This window comes from Mustela nivalis, assembly GCF_964662115.1.
Source record: "Mustela nivalis genome assembly, chromosome: 9".
Lineage (NCBI taxonomy): Eukaryota > Metazoa > Chordata > Mammalia > Carnivora > Mustelidae > Mustela > Mustela nivalis.
In genome coordinates, this window is record NC_139028.1 from 83591140 (window position 1) to 83616463 (window position 25324).

Sequence of the window (25324 nt, forward strand, 5' to 3'; positions counted from 1 at the left end):
TATCTATGAGAGATATTGAAACAGACTTATTGAGACAGTAAGTAGGGACAGGGATGATATTATTCAGGAATTTTTCTGCCCATAAATGAAAATTTTCAGTAATCAAAACACTTTTTAGTGATTGATATGTTGTAAATGTTTTGAGTTATTATTATTTTTTTAAGAAGGCTCCATGCTCAATGTGGAGCCCAATATAGGGCTTGAACTCACAACCCTAACATCAAAACCTGAGCTGATATCAGGAGTCAGATGCTTAACCAACTGAGCCATCCAGTAGAGTCTGTTTTGAATTATTAAATTTGTTTAAACAAAGCAGTTTATCTAAAGTAACGAGGGCCACAGTTTTATGGATTAAAGAATGAAAGAAGGCAATTGAGAAATTGCTCTTCTTCCACCTGAGTCACTCAAACCAACACATTGTTATAATATAATGAGGAAGAGGACCAAGAGCTGCCAGGATTTGGGAAGACAGGAGAGAGAGTAAAGTTGGTTTAAAAAGATACCACCCAGACCTCTACCTCAGAATATCCCTGAATAGATGATTTGCAGACATCAGTGCAGTTGAATCATTATTTGTAAGGAGCCACTGCCACTGAATACATTTGGGCTGGCAAATATCCCAGGAAAATAAATTTCATTCCCTCCAAATTATCCTTTAACCCAGAGATGGGAAAATGGAGATGTAGGTTAAGTCAATGTTACTTTCTTTCTTGTTTTTTTTTTTTTTTTTAATGTAACTGACAAAATGTATCCCATCTAAACATGAAATGAAACAGGGAATATTGAAATAGCCTCAGTTTAATTCACTCAAGGTCTTACTGAATGTGTTCTTAAATACAACTCATCTTTCCATGTAATTTATTAAAGAACAAGCATTAGGAATTTAGTGACAGCCGTTATTGAACTTATTCAATTGACATTTAAAAACATTTTCATTGCTCTTTAAGTAAGGACCAGGAAGAGAATGCTCCCCAAAATAGACTATATTATTGATTTTTTACAATACTTGGAAATAATATTAGCTCATAGACTATCAAATATTCACTATTCTCATAAAGTTATAGAAAGTATACTAATACTTAAATTATTGTATTGACAGGTATAGTGGGACAAAGAGTTATTAGCAGAAGTTCAATATGTCATTTCTTTACACAAATAGCATTTTTCAAGAATCCTAATACTTTTACATTAGAGAAGCATATTGTAGCGGCACCTGGGTGGCCTAGTCAGTTATGCATCTGCCTTCAGCTCAGGTCATGATCTCACGGTCCTGGGATTGAGTTCTGCATTGGGTTCCTTGCTCAGTGGGGAGTCTGCTTTTCCCTCTCCCTCTGCCACTCCCTCCCCCACTTGTGTTTGCTTGCTCTATCTTTTTTTTTTTTTTTACATTTTTTCCTGTTTTAGATTCTTTATTTTATTTTAAATTTTTTTTTCAGTGTTTCAAGATTCATTGTTTATGCACCACACCCAGTGCTCCATGCAATATGTGCTCTCCTTAATACCCACCACCAGGCTCAATACCACCCCACCCACCCCCTCCAAAACCCTCAGTTTGTTTCTCAGAGTCCACAGTCTCTCATGGTTCATCTCCCCCTCCAATTTCCCCCAATTCACTTTTCCTTTCCTTCTCCTAATGTCCTCCATGTTATTCCTTATGCTTCACAAGTAGGTAGAACCATATGATAATTGACTCTCTCTGCTTATTTGACTCAGCATAATCTCCTCTAGTCCCATCCATGTTGATACAAAAGTGGGTATTCATCCCTTCTGATGGATGGACTACTGGGGATTCACCCCCAAAGATAGAGATGTAGTGGAAAGAAGGGCCATCTTTACTTTAATGTTCATAGTGGCAATGGCCACAGTCGCCAAACTGTGGAAAGAACCAAGATGCCCTTCAATGGATGAATGGATAAAGAAGATATGGTCTATATATACAAAGTAATATTATGCTTGCTCTATCTTTAATAAATAAATAAAATCTTTTTTTAAGGGCATATTGTAGGCATTTCCCAATAATGAAAGAAATAAACTATAAGAATAATTTTGTCACAGGATTAAAAAAGCCCCACACTTCTCCAATATAAGCAGTATACACATGTTCTGTTATACACATGTAACCTTCAAATTTCATGTTGATTCATTGACTTGAAACTAGCATGACCACATAAATCAGAGTCAGGCTTTGTAATTTCTTGGGCTTTAACAAAATGGTTGACTCTAATTAGGCAAAATAAAGTTTTTCTTATCCCCTGTTATTAGAACCTAAACAATTTTTTAAAAGATTTTATTTATTTACTTGACAGACAGTGAGCAAGAGAGCAGGAGCAGTGGCAGAGAAAGAAGCAGCAGCAGACTCCCCCAAGAGCAGGGAGATTGACAGAGGCTCAATCCCAGGGTTCTGGGAAAACAGCCTGAGCCAAAGACAGACACCCAACCACCTGAACCACCCAGGCGGCCTAGAACCTAAAGAATTTTAATTTATATTTGTAATACTCAGTGGAAAATATGAAGAAAGCAAAAGGTAAAATTATTTCATGCACCTCTGATTGATGAATATCTATAAAAATCAGATAATATGTATTATTATGAACATATAATATGAATATGAACACATTTATATGAATATAAGAATGGTATAATCAAATCAATAGAATTCAGTGGAATGCATGGAAGTTGTTATAATAGGGAAATAAACAGGTAAGTGAATGTGTATTAAATAAGAGTTGCCTGAAAGCAGAGAGTGAAAATAACCATTGTTTTCCTGGGCAATTTATTGGGGGAGGATTGCTGGTTGGTGATCAGTGGAAGACAAAATAAAACACGTAAGTAATGAGATGAAGACTTTTTGTACATTAGTTTGTTTAAACAGCCTGAGTTATAAACACTAAATAAAGATATACCTTAAAGCAATGCATTCTAAGGTTCAAAACCTATTTCAAGTTGTTTAATAGGATTGCATTTAATTCATGTTATTTTAAAACCATTCAATAGGAAAATGAAAATCTGTTACTTTCTGTTTGGTCAACTATGAATTGCATTATTCCTATTGATTAAAGCAAAAATTACACAGTATAGGTTTTTTACAAAGGTTTATTTCAATTATTCTATTATTTTACTGGTACATGTAGGAATCACAGCACTTTACCTCCAAAGAAAGAACAAGGCGAAATGAATGACTTATTATCCAGGGTTCACTATTGGGAATAGAAGATTATATTTTAATCAACCAGGGTATTATGATGTCATAAGATTTAGTACTGGTGTTTTGTAATCACTTCCAGCTACTTTTTGCTAGGAAAACCTAACACATAGATGAGAAAATTACAAAGTAAATAATTTCACCGCAATGTTGTTATGAAAAACAGCAAATTCAAAGCGATTTCTTACCCAAGTATACACATTTATAATAATGATATTATTATTTCATACCTGTTCTAGTAGTCTATGCTCTATATTATTCTAATAATAATGGTATTGATTATCCAATTATTATATCTAGCTATATAATTATTATTCTGGTCATTATAGCCACAATAATAATTATGACCACACTAATGACGGTATTGAAAATACATTCTATAGAAAACTTTCACATATGTTTATATCAATTGATCCTCACAGCAGCCTTTCATGCAAGAAAGGAAAACTATTTTCACTTTTTTATAGATGACAAACTAATGCACAAGAATCTGTATGACCTGGCCACAGTCATCCACATAATGTGGCAGTATTACGCTCATTATAGCACTTGGCCCCAGAGTCATGGCATGGGATCTGGAATTGTTAGACTGACTTACACATACTATGATGAGGAAAATCATAAAGTGACTACATAGAACAAGGGGATACTCACAAGGAATGATATCTTTCAATGGAAACTTTGGTTAAATTTTTATTACCAAATTATTTGCTTAAGAATTGGTATTTTAGCTGATATGGGGACGTCTGGCTGACTCACTTTGTTTCTCTTGATTCATGCTCCCCTTCTAAAGAGGTCCACAGTACATTTATGGATTGTACCAGTTGATCAATCTTCTTCTCCTAAAATTCTTTTATCAGAAAGATTATGAATGCTATTTTCACTGCTAGTCATATCAAGCCTAGGCATTCTTATTTCTATCCAATCTTACTGTCCTGAAAACAAATTTTTATTTGCTTATTAACTTTTTTCTTTCTGCTTTTTATACTGCTTCCTTATCCCTTCACTTATGTCTGTTTTTGCGTTGTCTTCTGTAATGTTGAGTTCTTTGCACTGCCCTACTCGCTAATAAGTTTCCAAAGTTTTATCAGTCTTCATTATATATTTTATATCCTTTCTTCTAATGTTTTCAACAATTCTCTATGCCATCCCATCTTCCTAGATTTCCTCCTGGCTACGATTTAATCACTTTTCCACTTCCATTTTATACTGCTTGAAAACAGTGTGCCTTCTCTCACTTTTTGTCAGTCATCAACCCAACATAATTTTGCTTTCTCTTCAGGTGTTTTATGTCACAAACCACTTCCCAATTACCAAATCAAATGGATAGTTTTCAGACATTGTCTTTCTGCAACTCTCAGCTGAATCTGCCTGTCTGTACTTTTTTTCTGGATTTTTGTTTTGTTTTGCTCAGCCTTCTTAGGATATTTGCCTATGTTATAATATTTATGAATAGTGTGTTTATTCCCCTTGCTTATTATGTTGCACTTTATAAATACATCACAATGCATACATAGAGCATCCTGCTGATAGATACTTGCAATGGGTACAGTCGGGGCTGTTACAGTGTTTTATGAGCACTCAGGAACAAGCCTTTTTTTTTTTTTTTTTTTTGAAGATTTTATTTATTTATTTGACAGAGAGAGATCACAAGTAGGCAGAGAGGCAGGCGGAAGGGGTAGGGGGAGCAGGCTTGCTGCTGAGCAGAGAATCCGATGTGGGGCTTTATCCCAGGCCCCTGGGATCATGACCTGAGCTGAAGGCAGAGGCTTCAACCCACTGAGCCACCCAGGCGCCCAGGAACAAGCCTTTTACTGAGGACTTCCACATGGCACAATTCTGATGGATGCATGGAACCTCTGCATCATGGAACGACTACATTCAGTAAACACTGCACGATACTGTATTTTAGTATAAATGAATGTTAGTAAGCACTGCAGAAGAGTTTTTCTAAAGTGTTTCAAAATAACTTATGATGCTACCAGCCAGGTCTGGGAGTTCAACTTATCCTACATCCTTGCCCATTTCTGGTGGTGTTAGTCTTCTTCATTTGAGGATTCTTATGGGATACAGCATCAGTTTTATTTGTATGCTTCCAATGATTAATGAAGTGGATATACTTTGTGTATGTTTATTGCCTGCTTGAAGAACCTCTTTTGTGAACTGCATATTTAACTCTTTGCCTGTTTTTAAATCTTGCATTACCTTTTTTCTTGTGCATTTGTAGCATTTATTCAGGATTTGTTTTCATCTTACATCATGTCAAATGTCTTCTCTCTATGCCTCATCTTTTCACCCTTCTATTGGTAAGTATTGATGAACAATTCTTAGTAGTACTAAATAATAAATAATTCTTAATTTTAATATAGGGTAATTTATCATTAATGCTTCTGCTATGGTTAGTGCTTCTTTTGTGCCAAGGAATCTTTGCCTACTCAGAGCTCATAAATATATCGTCCTCTGTTATCGCCCAGAAGCCTGTTGTTTAACTTTCATATTTAGAGCCACCATCCTTCTGGAATTAATTTGTGTATATATTGTAAAACAGAGAGCAAGATTTATTTATACTTTTATATGGATTCCAAATGACCTAGCAGCATTTATTCTAACAACCATCTTGTCATTCATGTGCTTCAGTGCCACCAGTGACATAAAGCAATAAATACACATGTGTGAGTTTGAGTCTGCATTTACTGTTCTGTTCCATTTGTGGGCTTGTCTGTCCTTGTGCCAATTTCACACTATCTTAATTACTGTCCCTTCACAACAGGTCCTGCTATTGAAAGTATAAACTCCATCTGTGTCCTTCTTGGACACAATGTTTGTGGATATTTGCATTTCCATTAAATTTTAGAGTCATTTGCCACTTAACAACAACACTTCTGGCATTTTTATTTGGGTTCATTTGTGTCTCTTATAAATCACTTATATGGTTTATTATTATTATTTTATCTCATATTTCTTTCATTACTTTGGTATTTTGAAAGAAGCTAATTACCTGGCACCAGGAATTCCTATGTTTAGATGTTACAGGGTCTTTTTAGTCATGTGAACAAAATAGATTTTTTCCCCCAAATATAGAATGATGAAGGAGAGGTTTTCTAGGGTGCTTTCCATTCTGTCACTTCAATGAGTTTATAACATTGCTTAGGAGCAGCAGTCTTATTAGGCATGATTTTATAGGTGTTTAGTACTCCTTTCATGTCTTCCTGCTTTCCATGTTATATAAGAACAGTGGCTAAACAGTGTTTCAAGAGGATAATATAAAATCCAAAAACAGTCTTCCAGTGGAATTTAAAATTGCTAAACCACCATTAACTATCATCAATTATTTTGCCATTTTTCAGTTTTTATTTTCATCTCCTATAAATGTTTGGCTATCTCAATAATATTTAAAATAATTATGCATATTAACACCATTTCTTCATGTATATTCAATTTAAATATACTGCCTTGGGTGGAGAGAGAAGATATTAGGGAAGGAGCTACTGCTTTAGCAAAATCAATTATTATTTAAAAGTTTGACATTTCAAACAGGGCAGAATTTTTCTGTCAAAGAGAAGATTCCTTATAGTACAGCCATTTCAATGGGATTAGCCAAAGCAGAATCCCAGAAAAATCCAAGAAGCTGATCTCATATCCATTTCTTGAGGAGATGGGCCCTGATAAATTCATACCAAATCAGAAGGTCTGTTTACTCACAACTAGATACATATCTAGCCTCTACTGAACTCCCACTGTGGTAAGGGGTTTCAGGGGTTGGGGGTAGGCTGGACAGAAATATAGCCTTCTTTGTTCTTGGACAAACCAATACCCAATGGGTGGACATTAAAATGAAATGTCCTGGCTGGACAAAATGATTTTCATGTCTCTTCCGGTTCAAGAACCTACATTCTCCTACTGCATGAAACAATTTATTTTAAATTTTACAAGCTGATTTCTTGGATCATCTCATTCCATGTTGTATATTTTTTTAATAAACTGAAAATACTGTACAGTTCATTTTTTTGCTTTTATTAATTTTTTTAAATTTTTTATTTTTTATAAACATATATTTTTATCCCCAGGGGTACAGGTCTGTGAATCACCAGGTTTACACACTTCACAGCACTCACCAAAGCACATACCCTCCCCAATGTCCATAATCCCACCCCCCTTCTCCCAACCCCCCTCCCCCCAGCAACCCTCAGTTTGTTTTGTGAGATTAAGAGTCACTTATGGTTAAGAAGAATGAATGAAATGTACAGTTCATTTTTGCATGGAATTTTCATTAAGGGAATAATCAAACCTCCTCATGTACCTTAAGTTGCCAATTCTCCGCTAACAATATTCAACTTGAGAAGCTGCAATAAAGGCAAATCTGTACTCAGAGCTCTCAACATCTTCACATAAAGATCAACTAATTGATGAAATATATCTAAAGAATTATTTTTTTCAGCTATCAAACTGGCAAAAAACTGTACAAAGCTCAATACTGCATAATGTTAATACAAAGCATGGCAAAACATGCAAAATCCTAAAACATTAAAGCTCTTTAAAAATGCAAAAAATAAAAATTGAAAAATTAAAAAACTCTTTGTAATATAGTTGACATCTTTCAAAAGTGAAAATGTACTTTCACTTTGACCCAACAAGTCCACTTGCAGAAATTTATTTTATAGATATAATCATAAAAGTATATGTAATAATAGAAAATTATGTAGCATTGCTTACAGTAAAAATATAATAATTAAATAGTTATGCACCATTGCTTATAAGAACAAATAACTGGAAGTAATCTAACCACCCATCAATGCGTAACCAGTGAAGTAAGTTACAGTAGATCCATACAATGTCATATTATGAAATCATTAAAAAAAGAATGAAGTAGATTTCTGATCTGGTATGAAAAGATAATCTCAGATGATGAAAGAGATTTTCTATAGAGCCAGCCAGCTTTTCAGCTACGTAGGTAACTACTACCTAAGTTAAAAAGTTTAAAATGAATAATATATAATTTCTTTTTCTTAGACACTTTGTTACGGGAATATTGTGCAGTATTTATGAGATCATGACAGAAGTAAAATAAAACCTACTCTTCTTGGAAATCGCAAATTCAAATCTTGTCACTATTACTGCCCTAGATTGCAACCCAGCTCTACTTGACTTTTAATGTACTATATTGTAATTAATCCAGGCAAAAATACAGAGTGACAGTGAGTGGGAAATGTTATATAGCCAAACCTCAAGGCTACAAATTATAAAAGAACACAAAATTCTGCCTCAAGCAGTAGTCTGTGTTAGAAGGCATCCTGTTCAAAATCCAGAAATGAACAACTTGGTGTTCTGTTTATTCTGGATGATTAAAAAATCAAAACTTGGGACGCCTGGGTGGCTCAGTTGGTTAGGCAGCTGCCTTCAGCTCACGTCATGATCCCAGTGTCCTGGGATCGAGTCCCACATCGGGCTCCTTGCTTGGCAGGGAGCCTGCTTCTCCCTCTGCCTCTGCCTGCCTCTCTGTCTGCCTATGCTCGCTCGCTCTCTCTCCCTCTATCCCTGACAAATAAATAAATAAAATCTTTAAAAAAAAATTTAAAAAAAAATAAAAACTTTTATGAACCTATTTTTGAAGCAACTGTATTAAGAATAGAATACTGGATTATTTCAGGTTTGGGAGCTACACCTAAGATATAGTTGAAAACAAGTTTCTGTCATGTCTTTTAGCTTTAAAATCCTTTGAGGAAGATTATTCCTCCTCAAGTTTCAGTGGCATAGGTGGAGGTAGATGGAAACTAGACATTTGAAAAGAAAAAAAAAAGCAACAAAGTAATAAAGTCTATTATTTCTTTTATGATTAAACTTAAAGAAACAGTGTCTTTATTACTATGTGTCTTCCATTATGCCTAGTTCAGTGAGCAGCTTTTCAATAATCATTTGCTGATTGCCTATGAATCCCCCGCTGATCTTAACATTTAATTCTCCATCTCTCTAGGTCTAGTACAATCTCATGTTAGACAAGCTCTACAGGGTAGAAAAACAGTGTACTATATTGTGGGCATTTACATTTATAGTGTTTTATTAAAAAAAAAATCAAGAAACATCATAACAGCAAAAATCCAAAGGAAAAAAATCAGTAGATCTTCTACTTTCTCACAAATAAACTTTTTATGTCTTTTTTCTATTCCAGTCTTAACTTTGCATTGCCATAATCATAGGTTGTATATGTTTTATTCTTCATGAAATATATCTTAATTTGAAATATTTGAATGTTGTACCATTGTCTGGTCTTAGATATTTAAAACAGAAAATAAGTTAACAAATGCAATTAATATAGTACATTTAAAAATAAATTAAATTGACAGATTATATTAAAACAATATGTACAATTATATATAAATAATATATAATTAAAACAATTATATTAAAACAATAAATTACTAAATAGCATTGAAGTAAATACAAAAACACAGTTTTTTCTTTAAGTTTTAATTTAAATTCCAGTTTGTTAACATACAGTGTTAACATTAGTTTCAGGTATATAATTTAGTGATTCAGCATGTACATACAACATCCAAGGTCATCACAAGTGCACTCCTTAATCCTCATTACTTATTTAACACATCCCCCCACCCACCTGCCCTCTGGTAACCATTATTTTGTTCTCTATAGTTAAGAGTGTAAAAACACAGTGCAAAATAAGCTTATATAAGGGGTGTCTGGCTAGCTCAGCCAGTAGAGCAGACGACTCTTGATCTTGGGATTGTGAGGTTGAGCCTCATGTTGGGTGTGGAGCCTACTTAAAGTTTGTATAATATACAATAGAAAATTCTGAATTTTTCTCCTACAAATAATAAATGCTTTTAAATAGAGATTTTAATTACACATAAGCATATTTCATTTGGAGTAAAGGTAGTAAGGGACAAAGAGAGTAACTGGTTCAAAAAATGATCCGTAAGGCTGAGTGTATTAAACTTAAAGAGAAAATGAGTAAAACGAAAGTCCCTTCCAACTCTAGAATTTTGCTTGTTACTAGCATGCAAGCTGGCCTAAAACACCAAATGAACTGTGTCAAATCTCAAATTACTCAAAATTTCATCTACTGTACCTCAACATAATAAAGACCACATATGCCAAGCTAACATCCCACTCAATAAAGAAAGGTTGAAAGCTTTCCCTTTAAGACCAGTAACAAGAAAATGGTGGGCCATCTCACTACTTCTATTCAACTTAGTAGTAGAAATCCTCACCAAAGCAATGAGGCAGTAATAGTAACAACAACAATAAAAATGAAAGCCACCAGAATTGGAAAGGAAGAAGTAAAATTGTCTCTATTTATAGATTATATGTTTTCATGTGTAGAAAATTTTAAAATCCTAAAGACTCCACCCAAAATCTCTTAGCTATTATAAAAAAAATTCAATAAAGTTGTAGGATACAAAATTACCATATAAAATCTATACATTAGTATATGCGTGTTTCTACACACTAACAACAAATCATTTGAAAAAAAAATTCATTTACAATAGTGTCAATGACAATAAAATACTTAAGAATACATTTAATAAAGGAGATAAAATATCTCTACACTAAAAACTATAAAGCTTTGATTAAAGACATTAAAGATGACACAAATAAATGGAAAGATACCCTTTGTCTATAGATTGGAGGAATTAATATTGTTAAAAATGTCCATGCTACCCAAAGCTATCTACAGATTCAACACAATCCCTATCAAAATTCCCATGGCATTTTTTTACCGAAGTCGAAAAAAATAATCCTAACACTTATGTAGAACCACTAAAGACTTCAAATAGCTAAAGCAATCCTGAGAAAGAAAAACAAAGTGGGAGGAATAACCTTTTCTAATTTCAAGCTATATTATAAAGTTATAATAATCACAATAGTATGGTATTAGCATAAGAACCAGCAACACAGGCCAACAGAACAGAATCAAGAGCCCAGAGGTAAACCAAGCATATTCAGCCAACCAATATTCCACAAAGGAGCCAGGAATACTCAATGGAGAAAAGACGATCTTTTTAATAAATGGTACTGTGAAAATTGGATGTTCCTATGTAAAAGAATGAAACCAAACCCTTATCTAACCACCTCACAAAAATTAATTCACAATGGATTAAAGACTTAAATGTAAGATCTGAAATCAAAAAACTCCTGGTGGGGGGAGAAAAAAAACCTTTAAAAAGCTCCTTGATATGTGTCTTTCTTGGTTATGACACATAAAGCACAATTCTACATTATTAGAAACAAACAAGTGCGGCTACATCAAACCAAGTCTTCTGCAGAGCAAAAGAAACCATCAACAAAGTGAAAGGAAAAGCTATGGGATGGGAAACAATATTTACAAAACATATATCCTATAAGGGCTTAATATTGAAGATATAAAGAAATTAAACAGCTCAATAGCAGATAATAATTTTTATTATTATAAATAATCCAACTTAAAAGTGGGCAAAAGACATGAATAGACATGTCTTCAAAGAAGATATTCAAGAGGACAATAAGTACATGAAAATGTGGTTGACATCACTAATCACTGCAATGGAAACCCAAAACACAATGAGATATCACCTTAGAATGGCTATCATCAAAAAGACAAGAAATAGGACATCTGGGTTGGTCAGCTGGTTAAGCCTGACTCTTGGTTTAGGCTCAGGTCATGATCTCAGGACACGGAAATGAAGCCATGCACCTGGCTCTACCCTCAGCAGGAAGTCTGACTGAGATTCTCTCCCTTTTCCTCTGCTCCTCCCTCTGCTCTCTCTCTCTCTAACAAACAAACAAAATATTTTTAAAAAATAACAAATGCTGGTGAGGATGTGGAGAAAAGGGAACCCTTGAGCACTGTTGGTGGGATTGTAAAATTGGTACAGCTGCTATGGAAAGCAATACCAACATTCCTCAAAAAATTAAAAATACAATGATGGTGTGATTCAGCAATTCCACTTGTGGATATATATTCAAAAGATACAAAAACACTATACTGAAGAGATATCTTTGCACTCATGATCACTTCAGTATTATTAGTTATATCTTTATGGCAGATCTAGAATTTGAAACCAAGCAAGTTGACTCTATTCATATTTATTAAGTACTGTGTAAATTTATATTGATTTAAAAGTTGCTAACATGTATTAGAGTCTGCATCTGGAAAGGCGTAGGGGACCAAATCAAAAAGGTATTTAAAGCTCAAATTTAGAACATTTCTAGTGTTTCCCTCAGTCACATGCATTTTTTAAAAGCAAAATCTGAAAAGCTTGAATTATGAAATTATAGTCTGAGACCCAGATTACCAGGGTGTGGATAACATAGCATGAATCTACAGTTATGAACAGATAATGCTTTCTAGGGGTTTTGCAAGTGGTCCAAGCTTGTTACATTTTATGGTTCCAAGCAGCATTATTTCCGCTAAACATCTTGTGGCACTGACACTGGCTACATTTACATTCATCATCTTCCTTTTTTAAGATTTAGATTTCTCATCCATTTATCACAAAACTAAGAAAATTTCTGTCTGTTTTGGTAATAAAAAACTGTTGCCTGTGTGTCAAGAACTGACCAGTCTGATGACCTCGGATCTTGCTTAGCCTATAATTAATACACATCAACAATCCATTCAAGTGGTGAAAAAAGATGTGAGTCATCCTTGGTGTAAGAAACAAAAGCTTTCATGTTTTTCCCCATGTTTTCTCATTGAATTAAATGGGCTTCATTCTCCAGTTATCTTGAAAAAAAATAACTAAGAGCTTATAGAGAATTGATTATCTTTCTTTCACTCACTCACCTGATAAATACTAATTTACTATATGTACTACTGTGCACCTTCTTTGGGGATTTAATAGTGAATGAAATAGACAACTCCCCTGTTTCTTACTAAGAGTCTTAAAATAAACAAGTCAAAATTAAGAAAATCAGAGGTGCTTGGGTGGCTCAGTCCATTAAGTGTCCAACTCTTGATTTGGGCTCAGGTCACAATCTCAGGGTTGTGAGATGGAGTCCCAGGTCAGACTCTGCACCAGGCATGGAGCCTGCTTAAGGCTCACTCCCTTTCTCTCTGCCTCTTCCTACCACTCCCACCCCTGCCTCTCTCTTTCTAAAATTAAAAAAAAAAAATCAAAGACATACAGATGTAGACAAGTGAAGATATGAAATACGGCATGTAATAGAGACTGGAGTATCTTCACCTAGGCTAGCCGAAGAGTTCCTCCTGATATTTTACTTTTGAGTGAGAACTGAAGAGAACAAACATGCTAGCAGTGCAGAGATTGTCACTCTTTCATTCACAGATCTGTCAAATATAAATTTCTATAATTTGTCAGAACATGGTAATGAAAACCATATTAAGTGATGCTCTACCATCAAGGTTAAGAAAGGGTTTCTAGAAGCAAATATTATTTTCTCCAGGATTAAGAGGCCAATCCCAAGGAAATCTAATTACTAGACAACAGAATATTTTTCAGAGTGCACTTGCAGGTAACCCAGTAAAACAGTGAAATTCATTTTACTCCTGTTCCACAGATGAGAAATCTAAAGCTCAGTGAGTTTAAGGTACAGCATAAAATAGACAAAGCTACTACACTTGTTAAAATTCATTATGATAATTATAGAATAATAAGAAAAGCAATAGCTGCTCTTCAATAGTATCTTTCCAAGCACTTTATTGCCCAACTGCATTCTCACATTGATTCTGCCAGTTTGTATTATTAATTCATTTTACTTCCATTTTACTAGTGATAAAAGTGAGGTTCAGAGGAGCCTAAACAAGTAAGTGGAACATGGGTGGTGTGTGGAAAATCCACCATTTAACTCTAAAGTTGATGAACTACCATGACAATTTCAGGTGACCTGAAAAGAGAGATAACTGGGGCACCTGGGTGACTCCATCGATTGAGTGTCCCACTCCTGATTTCAGCTTAGGTGGTGAGACCCTCTGGTAGAGTTCCATACTCAGTGGGGAGTCAGCTCATTTCTCTTTCTCTCCCTCTGCCTTTCCCCTACTCGCCTTCTCTAAAATTAAATAAATAAATGAATGAATGAATAAATGTATATTTAAATAATTAAAAGACATGTAACTATGTTTTATCAAAATATTTTTGAGGGAAGAATTATCAATAGGAATTAATTAAATGGCTACCACTGGGGAGCTTCCCCCGCCCAACTGATGTACAGGACAATTAATCCATTTTCTTAGAAACACCATTAGAAACACATAAACCGGGTGCCTAGGTAGCTCAGTGGTTTGGAGCCTCTGCCTTCAGCTCAGATCATGATCTCAAGGTCCTGGGATGGAGCCCCCCCATCGGGCGCTCTGCTCAGCAGAGAGCTTGCTTCCCTTCCTCTCTCTCTCTGCCTGCCTCTCTGCCTACTTGTGATCTCTGTCAAATTAAAAAAAACAAAACAAAACAAAACAGGAGATCATATGATAAGTCAAGCAGAGAAAGACAACTATCATATGATCTCCCTGATATGAGGAAGCGGTGATGCAACATGGGGGCTGAAGTGGGTAGGAGAAGAATAAATGAAACAAGATGGGATTGGGAGGGAGACAAACCTGAAGTGACTCTTAATCTCACAAAACAAACTGAGGGTTTCTGGGGGGAGGGGGTTTGGGAGAAGGGGGTGGGATTATGGACATTGGGGAGGGTATGTGCTATGGTGAGTGCTGTGAAGTGTGTAAACCTGGTGATTCACAGACCTGTACCCCTGGGGATAAAAATATATGTTTATATAAAAAAATTGTATTCTATTAAAAAAATAAAAAATGAAAAGCAAACAAACAAACAAAACAAACAAACAAACAAACAAAAACTTTTAAAACATAAATAAATAAATAAATAACACATCAACCTTCCAGCATAGAATCTTGCTCATGCAGGACTACCAGTATTTTAAAATAAAGTAAAATCTCATATTTTGACGTATTGCTAGCACTTTTTCATTTACAAAATACTTTCAAAGGCAGTTTTTTCATGCAGTTCTCGGAAAGGATTGTATGAAGTTGTCCTTACTTTTGTTCCTCTTTTTTTTTTTTTTTTTTTTTAAAGATTTTATTTATTTATTTGACAGAGAGAAATCACAAGTAGGCAGAGAGGCAGGCAGAGAGAGAGAGAGGAGGAAGCAGGCTCCCCGCTGAGCAGAGAGCCCGATGCGGGACTCGATCCCAGGACCCTGAGATCATGACCTGAGCCGAAGGCAGCGGCTTAACCACTGAGCCACCCAGGCGCCCTTGTTCCTCTTTTTTACAGATGAGGTCACTCCATCTTACTAAAGCACAGTGATTTGCTTAAAGTCCCACAAACAATACATAGCAGAACTTGCTTTAAACCATTTCCATGGTTTGTCTAGTACTCTTTCTAAGCTATCATGTTTCTTTTCGGATAAATGACCTACTTTTGTCAGAGCCCAAAGTGTACAGGAACATAAATGGGGAAAGGACAGAAGTCAGAGGATGACAATAACTGTGTGTGTATGTCTGGAGATCTTACAGGACAATCTATATATGCTCATTAAAATATCACAAGAGAAAGCTAGACAGTACTTTTCCCAGCTCATTGCTGCCATGCTAAAAAACATCTGCATTTTGAAATAACTACTGTCAAAGAAGACTTCATTCATCTGTGAACTGGTTGGATTTTCCTATTCTATAGTGAGGGAAGTTAGTGCTGCAGGTTTGAACTATGACAGAAGAGAGAGAAACAAAGGATTAGCAGAATTTAAAAGAAACCCAAATATTAATAAGGTTAGTAATTAATATAAGCAACAAGAAACCGAATATTGCTCCTTTGCAGGGTTTTCAGAACCTTGTAAAAATGGCCAGCTCAGGTCCCCAGAGTAAAGTCCAATGGTTAACATGGTATCAGGTATGGCAGGAAACAGTACCTGAGTAAAGAGCTTGAACTCTGAGGTTAGGGGTAACTGGCCTTATGCCATTAACTCTTCAAACTGCTAGCTATTTGACCTCAGGCAAATAGCTCAATCTTTCTGTGTCTTAGTTCCACCACCCTATAGAAATGAAACTTATACTTAACTTCTGTTTTTTTCATAAAAATCATTTTTAAAAATATCATGAATGTACTCTGTAGCACATAGTGGGTGTTTAATGTGTATTTTTTTTTCATTTTTCTTTTCTTTGCTCTGTAGTAATCTGAAGAATATAAGAAAATAAAAGTGGATGAATAATTCAAGGATATTTCCAGATGGAAAAGTCTCTCCTACAGCTAGTTTTTTCAGTGTACTTATTTGTTCTAAGGTCAATATGATGAAAATACCAGAAACTGAAATTACAATCCAGAATATATAGTGTTATATTTGTTCTGAATCTCTATTTTAGAAAAATAACCATTTTGAGGTGTATCCGTGATCAAACTCCAACAGTATTTTGAGCAGACAGTTTCAAGCCTCACTCCTCTTTGTTGTCTTCTGCCCCACATCCAGATAAGACAATAGAAGGGTCGAGTACTCCCCTGCTTTAACAGGTGGAAAAATCCAAACCACACAAAGCCCGGTACTCTCACCTGGGAATCCCCACCCCAACCTCAACACCTACCAACATAAAACAAAGCTGTAAGCTGTCACTTATTCCCCTTATCTAAAGCCATCCAGGACCAGCTTAAATGTCTGTCTACTCCCCCCTGAAAGCCGCATTATTTGAGTAAAAAACCTCTCCATACCTTGTTGTTATGTGTGGGGCATCATCAGTCTTCACACATGAACCAGTTTTGAGTGATGAGGGAAGACCATACTCTCAATAGGGTAATCACAAGATTGGGTCATTTTCATAAGGCAATTTATCCATACTAAATTGTGTGCAAGGGATGCCTGGGTGACTTTGTCAGTTGAGTGGTCAATTTCTGGTTTGAGCTCAGGTTATGATGTTAGGGTCCTAGGCTCAAGCCTGAGTAAGGCTCTGTGCTCAGCAGAAAGTCTTCTTCAGGATTTTCTCTCTCTCTCTCTCTCTCTCTCTCTCTCTCCCCCCCCAACTTGCTTTCTCTCTAAATAAATAGATAGATAGATAGATGAATCTTTTTAAAAATTAAAAAAAAAATAAAACGTGTTCAAGAAAAAATAGGTACATAAGAGTATATATGTGCACATGCATTACCTATGTGTATAATGTATTATATACATATATACACACACACACCATATAACTGTATGTATGTGTGTTTGTGTTTTATTTATTCCTACATGCCAAGCATGAAAGCAAAGAATACAAGTTGTCTTAGAATTCTTAGAAAGAACAATGGCTGAAAGCACACTACATGAACGAGAGAATACAAAAGAGGTTTTTATTATTTTAAGATTTTATTTATTATTTGTCAGAGGGAGAGAGCACAAGCTAGGGGAGCAGCAGGCAAAGGGGGAAGCAGGCTCCCTATTGAGCAAGGAGCTCGGCAACACTCAATTCCAGGATCCTGGGATCACGACCTGAGCCAAAGGAAGATGCTTGACAGACTGAGCCACCCAACGCATCCTGAAAGAGGCTCTTATTCTTGACTTTAGCTGGGCTATCTTTTGAATATGATCCCATGAAGCCTAGGTATGAATAAGAATAATTTGTGAATAAGAAATGAAATGAATGACTGGAGACCCAAGCTCTTTTAAAATCCCCACCTCTTGGGGCACCTGGGTAGCTCAGCTGGCTAAGCATCAGAGTCTTGATTTTGACTGAGGTCATAATCTCACAGTTGTGGGACTGAGCTCCATGCTGGGCTCCATACTAAGTGTAGAGTTTGCTTGATGTTGTCTCTCTCTCTCTCTGCCTCTGCCCCTACCCCACCCCTTTGCCCATTCTCTCTCTCTCAAAATAAAATCTTAAAATAAATAAAGTAAAAAAAAAAATAAAAGAAAATACATCTTTAGAAAACACCACCTGGATGCCAGCACCATCACCTCTTTGATGTCAAGAATTCTTGGAATGAAATATAAAGTTCCAAACCAGGGTGTACCTTTGGTGAAGAGCTGAAGAATTTCATTTTATAAAGTTAAATGGGTAAAATAACTGCCCTCAGAACAGTAAATCCACTTTATTGTGACTCTAAGTAGTGTTTAGACCAAACGTCAGTGAAATGTGGCCTATTCAGTAGTAATGGATAAATGGTCATTGGAAATATTAATTCCAGAATCATTTATAAATACAAAAACTCAGGGATGATCAAACTGTCATTTCAATTCAGTAAAAAAATTATCAAGTATTTTATGTGTTTTGCTGGGAAAGCTAATATGTAGAAGGGAAAAACTGTGAATTCCTACTCTATACCTTACAAAAATGCTAATTCTACCAAGATTTCATATTTAAAACTCCATTCAGAAATAAATATTAATGACAAAGTATATGGAATAGTAGGAATTTCCATAAGAAACTCAAAAGATAGATCAAAAGATGTGACAACCTTCTATCTATCACATTATAGGACAGAATGTTAAAAAGTTACATTTTTTGAAAGTAATATAAACATACATGCAAAAATTTTAATATGCAAAGGCCTTGAGAAAGAAATCCCACTTTTGAACAATAATTGTCAATAGAGGTAGGGCTGGCATTCATTGTTTATGCATAAGCATGCTTGTATTGATTGGTTATAGGTGATGCCAATTTTTATTGGTTTTGCACTTCTATTAATTAGTGTGTGCATTCTTATAATCAGTGTTCATGCCTTACTTTTTATAAATATTTTGAATATATTATGGAGATTAGGTATGTCAGGGTGTGTATTCAGACAGGCATGTACACATTAGATAGCTTCTTTTCTATGTTGCATGCAATAGAGAAAAACTAAACATAAAAAGTGATTATTAATAAATAAATTTATAAGTAAATCATTCAAAATTTATATTTGAGAATATTATGCATCCATTAAAATCCTTACAATCATCTATATTTATGTGACTACATATGTACAAGAGAAATGTGTGGAAATATGGAGACAGACACTGGTAAGAGTCTGAAGACTAGGGGTGCCTGGGTGGCTTAGTGGGTTAAAGCCTCTGCCTTTGGCTCAGGTCATGATCCCAGGATCCTGGGATTGAGACCTGCATCAGGCTCTCTGCTCAGCAGGGAGCCTGCATGCCCCCTCTCTCTGCCTGCCTCCCTGCCTACTTGTGATCTCTGTCTGTCAAATAAATAAATAAAATTTAAAAAAAAAAAGTCTGAAGACGAGGACTGTGCAGATGGAAAACACTAGTTATATAGGTCTATTGTAGTTGAATGTTTAATTTATGCATATATGTCTGTATAGCACATGGTGTTTTAATATGTATATTATATGCTCTAAAATATATTGTATATGCCATTATAAATAATATCACTTCAGTAAAAATTATAACGAGGCAGACCATGAATTTAGTACTCTACAGAAAGAGTATGAACTGCTTTAGAAATAACAATGTATGTCTTTAAAAGTGAAGCTGTAGGAAAGACTCTAGAATCAAACCCTTTACTAAAGTAACCAAGCTTAAATTCTAGCCTCTCCTCCAGTTGTTACAGGAGATGCAATTCCTATATCTAACTGCACAAGACTACTCACTGCTCAGGAATAGATTATACACACTCTAGCTTCAGTGTTCTGTTTAGACTACTCCTTGATCATGAAAGTTTCTTCTCACCTTCACTCTCTCTTTGTGTGTGTGTTATGCATAATGCTAACCATTCTAATTACAGCTCAAATATCATCCTCTCTGTAGATTTCCCAGATACTCCCTAGGAAAGCTGATTCTCTGTCCACTGTGCCTTATATTACTTTTTAAATTAAACATATACCATCTCAGGCTATAGGTTTCAAATGTGTGTGTGTATAAGCAAGAGTGTGTGTGTGTGTGTGTGTGTGTGTGTGTGTGTGTGTGTTTTACGGGAATCTCTCTCCAATACTTGTCTCTGACATCCTTTACGGAGACAAATGTCCTATTTGCCTTTGTATCTCCAGAACATAACAAAATACATCAAAAGTAGGAAGGGTTTAAAAGATTTTGTTGCATTACATTTATTTCAATTCAATAAGAATGTACTCTACAAAGTGCTCTAAATTTGATTATGTACATGTACTTTAAACTATATTCAAGTGCAAGATATTGTGAGATGTTTTTGAATTCCACATCACAAACAGAACTCCAGTATAGTTTATAACCTCAAAAACATAGTAAAGTAAAATAGTATACACTTCTAGGTCTTTGAAATTCTACAAAGACAGGACTGATGTACTTTATATATATTTTACATATATGCAATATGATTTATATTATGCATTTAATATAAATATTTTATTATATATAAATATATATTCACTGAACTATTTTTAATCAATCTTCTTTATGCTATTCATTTTATATTACTACAAACCATAAATTAATTAGCACTTTGTGATGATGATGGTTGCTGCTACACAGTTACATACACTATTAAATAAATACTTGAAAGTTTAAGTAATAAACTCCTCTATTTTTTTATAGAGCAGGAGCAAAAGAAAGGAAGAACAGAGAGGGAGAGACTTTTAAAAATAGTTCAAAATGGATATTATTATAATCCAAATTTTCTTACTAAATTTCTATTATCAGAGAACTCTGTGCTTAATTTTTTAGTGCCTAATTAATTTACATAATCATAGGAAATAGGCTAGTAATAAAGGCTCTACTATTATGCTATCCACATAAAGTAATAGATTTAATGTTGGCCACCATCAACCAGATGGTTTTTTCCTCCCATTTTCTAATCTTAAAGAGTTAACATGATAAAATTTCATTAATAACATATGTACATGATGTGAAATATTTCAATAATAATGAATTATATTGATTATTTGCTCAAATGATTATAATTCAAATGTGCTGGGTTACATTAAATACACTATTAAAATTAATCTCACCTGGTTCTTTAACTTTTTTAAATGAGATTATAAGATAATTTAAGTTTGCATGTGTAGCCTATATTTGTGGCTTATCTTATGTGTCACTTGGACAGTAGAACACTTTTGAGACAACACTTGAGCAATATGACCTCTCCTGGAACTTGATATTTCTAAGAGGATTAGGGTGACCATCTCCTCCAGTCTGCTCAGGGCTGAGGGGCTTCCTGGGATGGCAGAGATTGGCAGTAAAATAGCACAGTCCCAGGCAAATCAGTTGATCATTTCATACATAAAACTTTTTATCATGGTAAATTAAGTCTGGTATCTTTATCTAGAGGTTCCACAGGTGCTTAAAAATTAACAAGTCCAAAAACTGACTTGCTCATCTTTTCCAACTCCAATCCCATGATTTTGAAACTCTGTTAATGGTGTCACTATCCACCTCATTATAAATTAAGAAGAAAACATAAAACTAAAACAAATTCAAAATTTAGGATTATCTTTGATCTTTATGTCAATACTAATATCTTAACAGTCATGAAATTGATGAATACTTCTTATGTCTTGTATCAATTTACCCTTTCCATTTCTACACCTGTGCCTTCTTTCAGTTACTCATCATCAATTAGCAAATTGTGGGAAAAGATAAGTTTGTTAGGCTTTCATACATGTTAAGTTTTAGGAGTTAGTGTGGGGTTCAAGTGGGGACATATGGCTAACTGTTGGGTCTTGTTTCTTCAAGATGATAGACAGTTGTTGCCCATGAAATAAATGCCACAATTGTTCTAATTTTCCTATGATGACATTAGCAAATTGCCAGAAAATAGATGTGTGGCTGATCAGCACATAGATGTCAGTGGAACTTAACAGATGGGATTACAGTATTATGAAAAAAATAGAACCGGAGAAAACCTAGCGTTCTCATCCAAGATGATGGATTGAAAACAAGGACATGCTTCTCTTTTTTAAGATACTCTTAAAGTGTAAAATATTAATAATATTAATAATGAAAAAAACAGGAATGAGGCTATAGAGTGATGATTCAATAAAACCCTGAAACTGAAAAATAAATGAAGTGTTGACTGATAATGCACACTAATCTAGAAGACACACAGAATGAACTAGAGACTAGGTGGAAGCCAGATGGACCAAAAGACCACTTGAGTCTGGCCTACTGCGGAAGACAAGGGAGCAGCTATTGACAGAAAAAAAGTTATTTGCACTTTTTTATGTGTATTTATTTCTTTGTTGATTATTTTAGATTTAGGTAGAAGCCCTTGGATTTACTGTACTTCTTTTATAATCTTCCTTTGCCCAATATCTTAGTAAAGCCTTAATGCCCTGGTTTATCAATGTGGTTATGAAATAATTTCAAATATCAGAAACTCATTAAGGTAAAAGAGAAAGATCCCTTTATTATCCAGCACTAGACAGACCCATACTTTTCAAGGTTTTGAGTGTGAATAAAAGAGATGCAAAAGAGTAAATGATATTTTAATAAAGAAGCATTTTGAATTTATTATTTAAAAACAGACATCTTAAATTTCTTACTAGTGTGGCTCAAATAAACTTCTTTGAATTTGGGTGAAAAAACTCGAATTCAACAAAACACTGTCTATGTCTGTTTAGCTTTTGTTGAATCTTTGCTCTGATAAACTTCCCCTTCTCAACTGTGTACATGGCCATAGTATACACACTGCAGACATAAATATTTGCCCTATCCATAGATCTAAGTTTGTACAATCTTAAAGAAAAAGCAAACAGTTCAGAGAGGATGAAATAATCACACCTTCAAATAAGTGAATCCTTTCTAACTTTGCTATTTATCCTCAAAACTGCTCCCAGTTCTTCCACTTCTTTTTCCTTTCCTATAGGTATTTACTTTGTTGCTAAATTTCCACTAGCTTTTTGTGAGAACAGAAACAGTTCAGTTTCTACCTTTCAAACTTCTACCTAAAGAGAGTGATTTTAATACCTTGGAAAGAGGCCTCCAGGTAAAGTAAATGGTAAGTACAGAGCTCTTGTGAGCAGAGTTTCCTTGTTTTGGTCAAGGAGGAGCTTGGAGGCTGAGGGGGTGGGAATGGAGGAATCAAGTGACCAGTAAATTATGTGAGACAACTAGCAGAGGGGACTGGTAATATATGGATGTAGTATTGTTAGAGTTAAACTCTATTTTGTGTGAGACAGGAAACTACTGGAAGGTTTTAAGAGGAGGAGTAACACAACTTGACATCATTTGAACACAATCCTAGTGCTTGTTGTGTAACAGACATAAGAGGGTGTGACCTTTGGAAGTACAGAGACCCTTCGGAAGCCATAGCAGTAATCCAGGTAACAGATGATGTAGTTTGGATTAGGGTGGATTTAGAAAAGTCAGTGTAATTTTCCAACATCACTTGTTGATGAATAAAATGTGGCAAATGCAAGGAAAAAAGAAAAAAAACTCAACTCCAATGTTTTGGGGGTAAACACTGCTGATCTCGATAACAGCATTTTTATCAACTGATTAATTTTAACCCACTTTACTGAAATATGATTAATATTCAAATGCTATAAATTAATGTATATGACTTAATGAATTTGAAGCATACATCCATGAAATAATCACCACAATCTATGCCATAAACATAGCCATCATCACCAAATTTCCTTCTATGTTCTTTATTATCAGTATTATTATTATTAATTATTATTATGTGACAAGAACACTTAACAAATAATCTACCAGTTTTAATAAAGTGGAATGGGTTCAAGAATGAATAGAAAAGCAAGTAGAGATCACAAATACAGACAACTGTTCAGAGTTAGAAAGAAGAACAGATGGCGAAGGTGGTAGCTAGGCAGCAATATAGATTAGGGGAAGGGGTTTGTAAACTTATACTGTTCGTGTATAGTGATGGTGATGAATGAGTGAGTACAGAAGAAAAAATCAATGATTATAAAAAGAAGAGAATATTTTTTTGAAGATTTTATTTATTTATTTCACAGAGAGAAAGAGAGATGATAAGCAGGCAGAGAGATAGGCAGGGGGTAGAGGAAGCAGGCTCCCTGTTGAGCAGAGACCCCCGATGTGGGGCTCCATCCCAGGACCCTGAGATCATGAGTTGAGCCGAGGGCAGAGGCTTAACCCACTGAGCCACCCAGGCACCCCGAGGAGAATAACTCTTAACACAAAGTCCTTGAATAGGCAAGAAGACTAGGAAAAAAAAAATGTACAGTGAAGGGATGTTTTTATACTCATGGAAAGTATATCCATCTAACGTCAACAATAAAGCAGAATATAAGGGCACAAATTAAAGCAGCTTGGTAGATTTGGTGTTGGATGTGTGGGAAAATTCATTTCTGATTACACTATTCTCTGAAAGAATGACAACTGGGGAGAAGGCGTGTAGGAAATTCGAGGAGGAAAGATGGAAATAAATGTCAGGAGATGGAGAGGGTAAACTTACCAGCTTAAATGTAGTGGAACTAATGAAATCCACAGAGGACTCATATGGTCATAAATTTAAATTGAGACAAATTAGTGCACTAGTGTATTTCTCTATACTTATGGGAAAAGAGTAGAGAGGTATTAGTATTGAACCTAGTTTGGAAGTGCATTTAGGTGAATTTTCAGACAGAGAGAGAGGCAAGGGAGTTAGGACAGTAAGCAAATAAGTTACTGAGTCTGAAGCAGGAAAGGAGTGACATAAGAGGATGAGGTAGATGATAGGCAGTGGTGGCTCAATAGATAAAATGTGCCAGTGGGGCTATTTAAAGTAGGTATTTTAAGTTGGGCTATTCGAGAGAGTAAAATGGTAGGACATTAAACAGTCCTTGGAAAATGAGATGCTTTATGATTTTGGAAGGTATGAAATTACTGGAAAATAAAAATAAGGCTAGAACAGTGTTAGGTGAGAGGATTGAGAAGATTCCAGCAGATGGAAAACTAAAAATGTGAGAGGCCAGAGAATGAAAGAGAGAGAGAGATGGAAAGGGAATTACTGGGAATTGAAGGAGAATGTCACGCAAAGTATCCAGGAACAAGGTGAGTGGGGGTAGCAGGGGAGTATCTAATGAAATAAGCTTCAAATGTAGATGTTAAGGAGGAGAGAATAATAGTGATAGGCAAATGTTAGATAAGGATCTAGATGACACATTCCTTGGAATGAGACTCTAAAATTGTACTAGTATGTGATATAGTGTTCCCAGAGGACAATCAGATTTCTGTTAGAGTGAGAAAGTTGAGACATTCAAGTCAAACATTAGAAAAGTGTTAATTTTGTTGAAGCCATATTATGTTTTC